This window comes from Herpailurus yagouaroundi, unplaced genomic scaffold (genome assembly GCF_014898765.1).
Source record: "Herpailurus yagouaroundi ecotype Mexico unplaced genomic scaffold, PumYag 250, whole genome shotgun sequence".
Classification (NCBI taxonomy): Eukaryota; Metazoa; Chordata; class Mammalia; order Carnivora; family Felidae; genus Herpailurus; species Herpailurus yagouaroundi.
The window spans coordinates 25,242,995-25,252,650 of NW_024412467.1; positions in this window are offsets into that span (position 1 = coordinate 25,242,995).

A 9,656-nucleotide genomic window follows, 5' to 3' on the forward strand; every position below is an offset into this window, starting at 1 on the left:
TCTGTATGACTTATTTCACTTAGCATCACACTCTCCAGTTCCATCCATGTTGCTACAAAAGGCCAGATTTCATTCTTTCTCATTGCCACGTTGTACTCCATTGTGTATATAAACCACAATTTCTTTATCCATTTGTCAGTTGATGGACATTTAGGCTCTTTCCATAATTTGGCTATTGTTGAGAGTGCTGCTATAAACATTGGGGTACAAGTGCCCCTATGCATCAGCACTCCTGTATCCCTTGGGTAAATTCCTAGCAGTGCTATTGCTGGATCATAAGGTATATCTATTTTTAATTTTCTGAGGAACCTCCACACTGTTTTCCAGAGCGGCTGCACCAGTTTGCTTTCCCACCAACAGTGCAAGAGGGTTCCCGTTTCTCCACATCCTCTCCAGCATCTATAGTCTCTTATTTGTTCATTTTGGCCACTCTGACTGGCATGAGGTGATATCTGAGTGTGGTTTTGATTTGTATTTCCCTGATGAGGAGCGACGGTGAACATCTTTTCATGTGCCTGTTGGCCATCCAGATGTCTTCTTTAGAGAAGTGTCTATTCATGTTTTCTGCCCATTTCTTCACTGGGTTATTTGATTTTTGGGTGTGGAGTTTGGTGAGCTCTTTATAGATTTTGGATACTAACCCTTTGTCTGATATGTCATTTGCAAATATCTTTTCCCATTCTGTTGGTTGCCTTTTAGTTTTGTTGGTTGTTTCCTTTGCTGTGCAGAAGCTTTTTATCTTCATAAGGTCCCAGTAATTCACTTTTGCTTTTAATTTCCTTGCCTTTGGGGATGTGTCGAGTAAGAGATTGCTACGGCTGAGGTCAGAGAGGTCTTTTCCTGCTTTCTCCTCTAAGGTTTTGATGGTTTCCTGTCTCACATTCAGGTCTTTTATCCATTTTGAGTTTATTTTTGTGAATGGTGTGAGAAAGTGGTCTAGTTTCAACCTTCTGCATGTTGCTGTCCAGTTCTCCCAGCACCATTTGTTAAAGAGACTGTCTTTTTTCCATTGGATGTTCTTTCCTGCTTTGTCAGAGATTAGTTGGCCATACGTTTGTGGGTCTAATTGTGGGGTTTCTATTCTATACCATTGGTCTATGTGTCTGTTTTTGTGCCAATGCCATGCTGTCTTCATGATTACAGCTTTGTAGTAGAGGCAAAAGTCTGGGATTGTGATGCCTCCTGCTTTGGTCTTCTTCTTCTTCAAAATTACTTTGGCCATTCGGGGCCTTTTGTGGTTCCATATGAATTTTAGGATTTCTTGTTCTAGTTTCGAGAAGAATGCTGGTGCAATTTTGATTGGGATTGCATTGAATGTGTAGATAGCTTTGGGTAGTATTGACATTTTGACAATATTTATTCTTCCAATCCATGAGCATGGAATGTTTTTCCATTTCTTTGTATGTTTTTCAATTTCCTTCATAAGCTTTCTATAGTTTTCAGCATACAGATCTTTTACGTCTTTGGTTACATTTGTTCCTAGGTATTTTATGCTTCTTGGTGCAATTGTGAATGGGATCAGTTTCTTTATTTGCCTTTCTGTTGCTTATTGTTAGTGTATAAGAATGCAACTGATTTCTGTACATTGATTTTGTATCCTGCAACTTTGCTGAATTCATGTATCAGTTCTAGCAGACTTTTGGTGGAGTCTATTGGATTTTCCATGTATAATATCATGTCATCTGCAAAAAGTGAAAGCTTGACTTCATCTTTGCTCATTTTGATGCCTTTGGTTTCCTTTTGTTGTCTGAATGCTGATGCTAGAACTTCCAACACTATGTTAAACAGCGGTGAGAGTGGACATCCCTGTCGTGTTCCTGATCTCAGGGAAAAAGCTCTCAGTTTTTCCCCATTGAGGATGATGTTAGCTGTGGGCTTTTCATAAATGGCTTTTATGATCTTTAACTATGTTCCTTCTATCCCGACTTTCTCGAGGGTTTTTATTAAGAAAAGTTGCTGAATTTTGTCAAAGGCCTTTTCTGCATCGATTGACAGGATCATATGGTTCTTATCTTTTCTTTTATTAATGTCATGTATCACGTTGATTGATTTGCGAATGTTGAACCAGCCCTGCATCCCAGGAATGAATCCCACTTGATCATGGTGAATAATTGTTTGTATATGCTGTTGAATTTGATTTGCTAGTATCTTCTTGAGAATTTTTGCATCCATATTCATCAGGGATACTGGCCTGTATTTCTTTATTTTACTGGGTCTCTGTCTGGTTTAGGAATCAAATTAATGCTGGCTTCATAGAATGAGTCTGGAAGTTTTCCTTCCCTTTCTATTTTTTGGAATAGCTTGAGAAGCATAGGTATAATCTCTGCTTTAAACATCTGGTAGAACTCCCCTGGGAAGCTATCTGGTCCTGGACTCTTTTTTGGGAGATTTTGATGACTGATGCAATTTCTTCGCTGATTATGGGTCTGTTCAAGCTTTCTATTTCCTCCTGATTGAGTTTTGGAAGCGTGTGGGTGTTTAGGAATTTGTCCATTTCTTCCAGTTTGTTGGCATATAATTTTTCATAGTATTCCCTGCTAATTACTTGTATCTCTGAGGGATTGGTTGTAATAATTCCATTTTCACTCATGATTTTATCTATTTGTGTCATCTCCCTTTTCTTTTTGAGAAACCTGGCTAGAGGTTCATCAATTGTGTTTATTTTTTCAAAAAACCAACTCTTGGTTTCGTTGATCTGCTCTACAGTTTTTTTTTTAGATTCTATATTGTTTATTTCTGCTCTGATCTTTATCATTTCTATTCTTCTGCTGTGTTTAGGCTGTCTTTGCTGTTCTGCTTCTATTTTCTTTAGGTGTGCTGTTAGATTTTGTATTTGGGATTTTTTTTGTTCCTTGAGATAGGCATGGATTACAATGTATTTTCTTCTCAGGACTGCCTTCGCTGCATCCCAAAGCGTTTGGATTGTTGTATTTTCATTTTCATTTGTTTCCATATATTTTAAATTTATTCTCTAATTGCCTGGTTGACCCACTCATTCTTTAGTAGGGTGTTCTTTAACCTCCATGCTTTTGGAGGTTTTCCAGACTTTTTTCTGTGGTTGATTTCAAGCTTCATAGCATTGTGGTCTGAAAGTATGCATGGTATGATTTCAATTCTTGTATACTTATGAAGGGCTGTTTTGTGACCCAGCATGTGATCTGTCTTGGAGAATGTTCCATGTGCACTCAAGAAGAAAGTCTATTCTGTTGCTTTGGGATGCAGAGTTCTACATATATCTGTCAAGTCCATCTGATCCAATGTATCATTCAGGGCCCTTGTTTCTTTATTGACCATGTTTCTAGATGATATCCATTTCTGTAAGTGGAGTGTTAAAGTCCCCTGCAATTACCACATTCTTATCAATAAGGTCGCTTATGTTTGTGAGTAATTGTTTTCTATATTTGGGGGCTCCGGTATTCGGCACATAGACATTTATAATTCTTAGCTCTTCCTGATGGATAGACCCTCTGATTATTATATAATGTCCTTCTTCATCTCTTGTTATAGCCTTTAATTTAAAGTCTAGTTTGTCTGATATAAGTATGGTTACTCCAGCTTTCTTTTGACTTCCAGTGGCATGATAAATAGTTCTCCATCCCCTTACTCTCAATCTGAAAGTGTCCTCAGGTCTAAAATGAGTCTCTTGTAGACAGCAAATAGACGGTCTTTTTTTTTTTATCCATTCTGATAGCCTATGTCTTTTGGTTGGTGCATTTAGTCCACTTACATTCAGTGTTATTATAGAAAGAAATGGCTTTAGAGTCATTGTGATGTCTGTAGGTTTCATGCTTGCAGCAATGTCTCTGGTACTTTGTCTCACAGGATCCCCCTTAGGATCTCTTGTAGGGCTGGTTTAGTGGTGACAAATTCCTTCAGTTTTTGTTTGTTTGGGAAGACCTTTATCTCTCCTTCTATTCTAAATGACAGACTTGCTGGATAAAGGATTCTCGACTGCATATTTTTTTCTGTTCATCACATTGAAGATCTCCTGTCATTCCTTTCTGGCCTGCCAAGTTTCAGTAGATGGATCGGTAACGAGTCTTATAGGTCTCCCTTTATATGTTAGAGCAAGTTTATCTCTAGCTGCTTTCAAAATTTTCTCTTTATCCTTGTATTTTGCCAGATTCACTATGATATGTAGTGGAGAAGATTGATTCAAGTTATGTCTGAAGGAGTTCTCTGTGACTCTTGGATTTCAGCGCCTTTTTTCCTTCCCCAGATCCAGGAAGTTCTCAGCTATTATTTCTTCAAGTACACCTTCAGTACCTTTCCCTCTCTCTTCCTCCTCTGGAATACCAATTATGCGTGGATTATTTCTCTTTAGTGCACCACTTAGTTCTCTAATTTTCGCCTCATACTCTTGGATTTTTTTGTCTTTTTCTCAGCTTCTTCTTTTTCCATAATTTTATCTTCTAGTTCACCTATTCTCTCTTCTGCCTCTTCAATCCGAGCCATGGTTGTCTCTATTTTATTTTGCAGCTCATTAATAGCATTTTTTAGCTCCTCCTGGCTGTTTCTTAGTCCCTTGATCTCTGTAGCAAGAGATTCTCTGCTGCCCTTTATACTGTTTTCAAGCCCAGCGATTAATTTTATGACTATTATTCTAAATTCACTTTCTGTTATATAGTTTAAATCATTTTTGATCAGTTCATTAGCTGTTGTTGTTTCCTGGAAGTTTTTTTGAGGGGAATTCTTCTGTTTGATCATTTTGCATAGTCTCTGGAGTGATGGGGAACTGCGGGGCACTTCCCTGTGCTGTCTTGAATAATTTGCTTTGGTGGGCGGTGCCCTAGTCAGGCCTGATGTCTGCCCCCAGCCCACCCCCTGGGGCCACAGTCAGACTGGTGTGTGCCTTCTCTTCCCCTCTCCTAGGGGCGGAATTTACTGTGGGGTGGCATGGCCCGTCTGGGCTACTTGCACACTGCCAGGCTTGTGGTGCTGGGAATCAGGTGTATTAGCTGGGGTGGATCGGAAAGGTGCACAGGGGCTGGAGGGGCAGGCTCAGCTCGCTTTTCCTTCTGAGATCCGATTCAGGAGGGCCCTGCAGCACAGAGGGAGTCAGACCCGCGGAGGGATGGATCCTCAGAAGCACAGTATTGGGTGTTTGCATGGTGCAAGCAAGTTTCCTGGCAGGAAGTGGTTCCCTCTGGGATTTTGGCTGGGGGATGGGCGATGGAGATGGCTCTGGCGAGCGCCTTTGTTTCCTGCCAAGCTGAGCTCTGTGGTCCGGGGCTCAAGAACTCTCCCTCCCATTTTCCTCCAGCCCTCCTGTTCTCTGAGCAGAGGTGTTAGCTTATAACCTTCCAGATGTCAAGTCCCACTTGCTGTCAGAACACACTCTGTCCGGCCCCTCCACTTTTGCAAGCCAGACTTGGGGGCTCTGCTTGGCCGGCGGGCCACCCCTCTGCCCCAGCTCCCTCCCGCCAGTCGTGTAGCACGCACCGCCTCTCCGCCCTTCCTACCCTCTTCACTGGGCCTTCCCTCTGCGCTTGGCTCCGAAACTCCATTCTGCTAGTCTTTTGGCGGTTTTCTGGGTTATTTAGGCAGGTGAAGGTGGAATCTAAGTGATCAGCAGGACAGCAGTGAGCCCAGCGTTCTCCTACGCCACCATCTTCCTAAACCACAATTTCTTTATCCATTTGTCAGTTGATGGATATTTAGGCTCTTTCCGTAAGTTGGCTATTGTTGAAAGTCCTGCTATGAACATTGGGGTACAAGTGCCCCTATGCATCAGCACACCTGTATCCCTTGGGAAAATTCCTAGCAGTGCTATTGTTGGGTCATAGGGTAGATCTAATTTTAATTTTTTGAGGAACCTCCACACTGTTTTCCAGAGCAGTGGGAACCTGATTCATTCTAAAATGTACTGATCACTTCAAACTTAAGTATTATTTTCTGTGCCAAGAGCCTGTGCCATTCATCATCTTGGCGAATTATTTTCAAACTCTGCCTTATAAGAGTCCTTCTTGTAAGGACTTACCAGACATAAGAATTCACTCAGACCAGCTAAAGAAAATTGAAATGTATTGTAGGGCTGTGCATGACAATAAGGACAAAAGAATCCCATAGAAATTTGAGAAGGAAAATTGCATAGTAAAATTTGACCACATGGAAATTAAATCTGGAAGGTCATTTGAATCCCAGAACATCTCCAAAACCTTTTTCCACAGGAGATTCTGGTTCATCATCCCAGGGAAGCACCTTACCATGATTCAACCACTATATCTTTTCCCATGTATTTTTGTACTTTACCTATTACCAATCTCTATATCCTTTCTCAAAATTTACTCAATTTGCTCATAATTTATATGCACTCTCAACTCTGGAATCCTCATGGTATTGACTTGTTTGTGCCTCTGTCAGCATATTTTCTTTCCTTTTTTCTTCCAAGATTTTATTTAAATTCAAGTTAGTTAACATAAAGTCTAGTATTGGCTTCTGTCAGTATCTTTTAAGCTTCCACTCCCAGTGTTTGCCACTTAATTATCTCAGTTTCTTGAGAACAGAATCTGATATGCCCCATTCAGGGAGAAGATTTTTGTGCCAGGCCACTGCTGTGTGTTGTATCAAATCTTTCTTTTAGTCCAATGAGCATGGCTTAGAGGGTGGGTGGTGTTTCATGAGACAGAAAGTAGAGTCCTACAGCCATACCCAGAGCAGGAATGTGGGTGTGGTAGGTTTCTGAAGAAAGTGATGGTATGTAGGGCAAAGGAGACACTCCACTTTCTTGCATTGCTCTTAGTTTTGTTGCTTAATTTTTTCTTCAACTTGATTGTAAGCTCCTTGATTGTATTGACTATGTTAAGCAAGCTTTCTGTATCCTTCACAACATCCGTTCATTCATCCATCCGCTTATTCATTTTTTGGTTTGTTTGCTCATTTATTTGTTCTTTCATTTATTCAACATAGCTTTAGTGAATTCCTTCCATGTTTCAGGCATCGGATTGTATCTTGGGGATATGAGAGAGAAGGACCACATCTCTCAATCATGACCACTCTCACTGTCCTTATAGTTTCCATTTTTGTAAAACCTCATTTTCTCTGCATCATGGTTCAGGGATGAGTCCGAGCCTTAGGCATGTCAAGAACCAGGAACTCAGAGGTCACAAGGTCTCATTCAAGTTCTTTTATCAGAATTTTTTTGAGGGTCAACTACATATCTTCCTTGAACTATGATGGGATTACATACCAATAAATCCACTGTAAATTGAAAATATTCTAAGTGAAAAATGAATTTAATACACTTAGCCTATTGAACTTCATAGCTTAGTCTAACCTACCTTAAATATGCTCATAATTCTTACAGTAGCCTACCATTGAGCAAAATAATATAATATAAAGTCTATTTTATAATAAAGTGTTGAATATCTCATGTAATAGAGTGAACACTGTACTGAAAGTGAAAAACAGAATAGTTGTATGGGTAACAAAATGGTTGCAAGTATATCTGTTGTTCACCTCGTGATCATGTGGCCAACTGGAAGCTGTGGCTGAGGCCCAGCATCAGGAGAGAGGATTGTCCTACACATCGCTAGCCAGGGGAAAAGACCAAAATTCAAAATCTGAAGTATGGCTTTCAGTAAGAAAGTGTATTGCTTTTACACTGTTACAAAGACAAAAACTTGTAATTTGAACCATTGTTAAGCCGAGGACCATCTGTACACTTTTCCTGCAGTGGGGTCTCTCCACATGGCATCAAATAAGTCTGCCCATGACCTTTCAGCCTTGTCTCAGAAGTGGGCTTTGATTTGGTGTTAGCTTCCTGGTTGAGTCAGCTGTCCTGATTTTCATGTCACAAGTTTAGCATATTCTACCCTTTAAAGGGGAGATGAATTCAGAAAATACCAAATCTGCAGCAGCACCCCTCTACCTATTCCTACCTATTCCTCTACCAATTCCTGCTCCAATTCCTATTTTTCTCATTATGAGCACCAACTCAGAAGTTTGGACACTTAACTATGGCACATTCCATAAATCATTAGCCTGTTAAAAAACAAGTTGCATTTTGAATAATCTGATCTCAGACTGAAATTTACTCCAAAATCTATATTTTTGAGTAATGTAAGTCTTCTCTCTTTCCTTTTAAAATTGATTTTACTCTTCTTTATTATTATAACTTTAAGGTAGGAAAAAAGAGATTTCCAAACACTGGAGAGGCATCAGTGGTGAGTCAGCACATGCATTCCTCACTTTCCTGTTCTTGTTCCAAATGCTGTTCTAGAGCCTTTGATGCAATGTTAAGTGAGACTTTGTTCATAATTTATTTTTCAGTTTGTAGATGTGTAATCACCTGAAGGAGATTTGTTATGGCTACAACAGGAAAATAGTTTGTAGTGTCTGAGTTGTACATGTTCCCACAGGCGATCCCAGTGGTCATAAATCTCCATGCCATGTAGAGTTTGTTTATTTCCAAATATAGGGTAATTTTATTTCACTGGAATCACCACTGTCTCTCTACTGCTAACAGTCCCTCTCTTAAAGCACTTGGACAAAATTAAAAAGGGCTTGTTGTCTGCTTTCCTGCCCTTTCTAGAAATACTCAGCTCTGAATTGATCTAAAATTCATTTCCTACATCTATTTTGTTTAGCTGTCAGCACTGTTTTCAAATTGTATCCACAGCAAATTATTTTGATTTTTTTTTTGGTTGAGTCCTAATAAGCACTGAATGGATTGTATTAGGTTAAAAGCAATTGATTCCGTCCCAAAAAAACTTTGCCAGTCTATGTTCAGCAGTGTGAAACAATATTTATTGCTGCTTACCTCAGAAAACCAAAGGCTGTTCTTCATTCTTCCTTCCTTCCTTCCTTCCTTCCTTCCTTCCCATACTTAATTTCATCTGCTTACTATTACCAGGAAAATACTAATTCTCTTTTTAACTCCTACATTCTATCATGCCACATAATAAAATTCTCTGGGTCTGTCACTTTTAAATTAATGCTACCAAATAAGCAAACCTCAAAAAGACATGCATGCACAAACTTAGAAGTACACACATTCACATGCATGCCAAGGGTGTCTGTTGAAATAGATTAATCCCCGAATTTAGGAAATTTGGAGCTTTGAGTTCTATACTAATTTAATCTTAGATATCTAAAGATATTGCAAACAACCTTCCAGCTAAAATACCATTTTTAAGTGCGTAAAGTTAATATTAACATTGCTTAAAAGAAACAAGCCTCTATTTCTGAGTGGCATTTTCCCTTCAAAACTCCACAGACCTGCTCTTAGAGGACCTTAGGTGGCATTGTGCATATTCCTTTGTAGAATAATGAAATGTTTATATTACATGGTCCCATTGTAAGATCAGTCAGTCCCTGCCAATGGATTTATAAACATCATCTGCAGGTGGTCCCTGTGTGTCACTTCCAGAAGACAAACTTTCATTCTCAGGAAACAGGCCCCACTGAAATCCCACACAGTGCCCCAAACACCAGACAGAGCACAGTAACTGATGATGTTTTCATGCATCTTGGCCCTGAAACTACCACATTTTAAATTCCTTTTCCACCAGAGCCTCCTGGTCATGTCCTCTGTGGACAAAGAGAAATGGTAATTATATGTGGCATTTTGAAGAATGATAAATCTGGAAGTTATCTCACAGGGAAAAGTTGACCTAGGCATTTAGACTTTGTCTCTTTTTGTAACTTATCTCTCT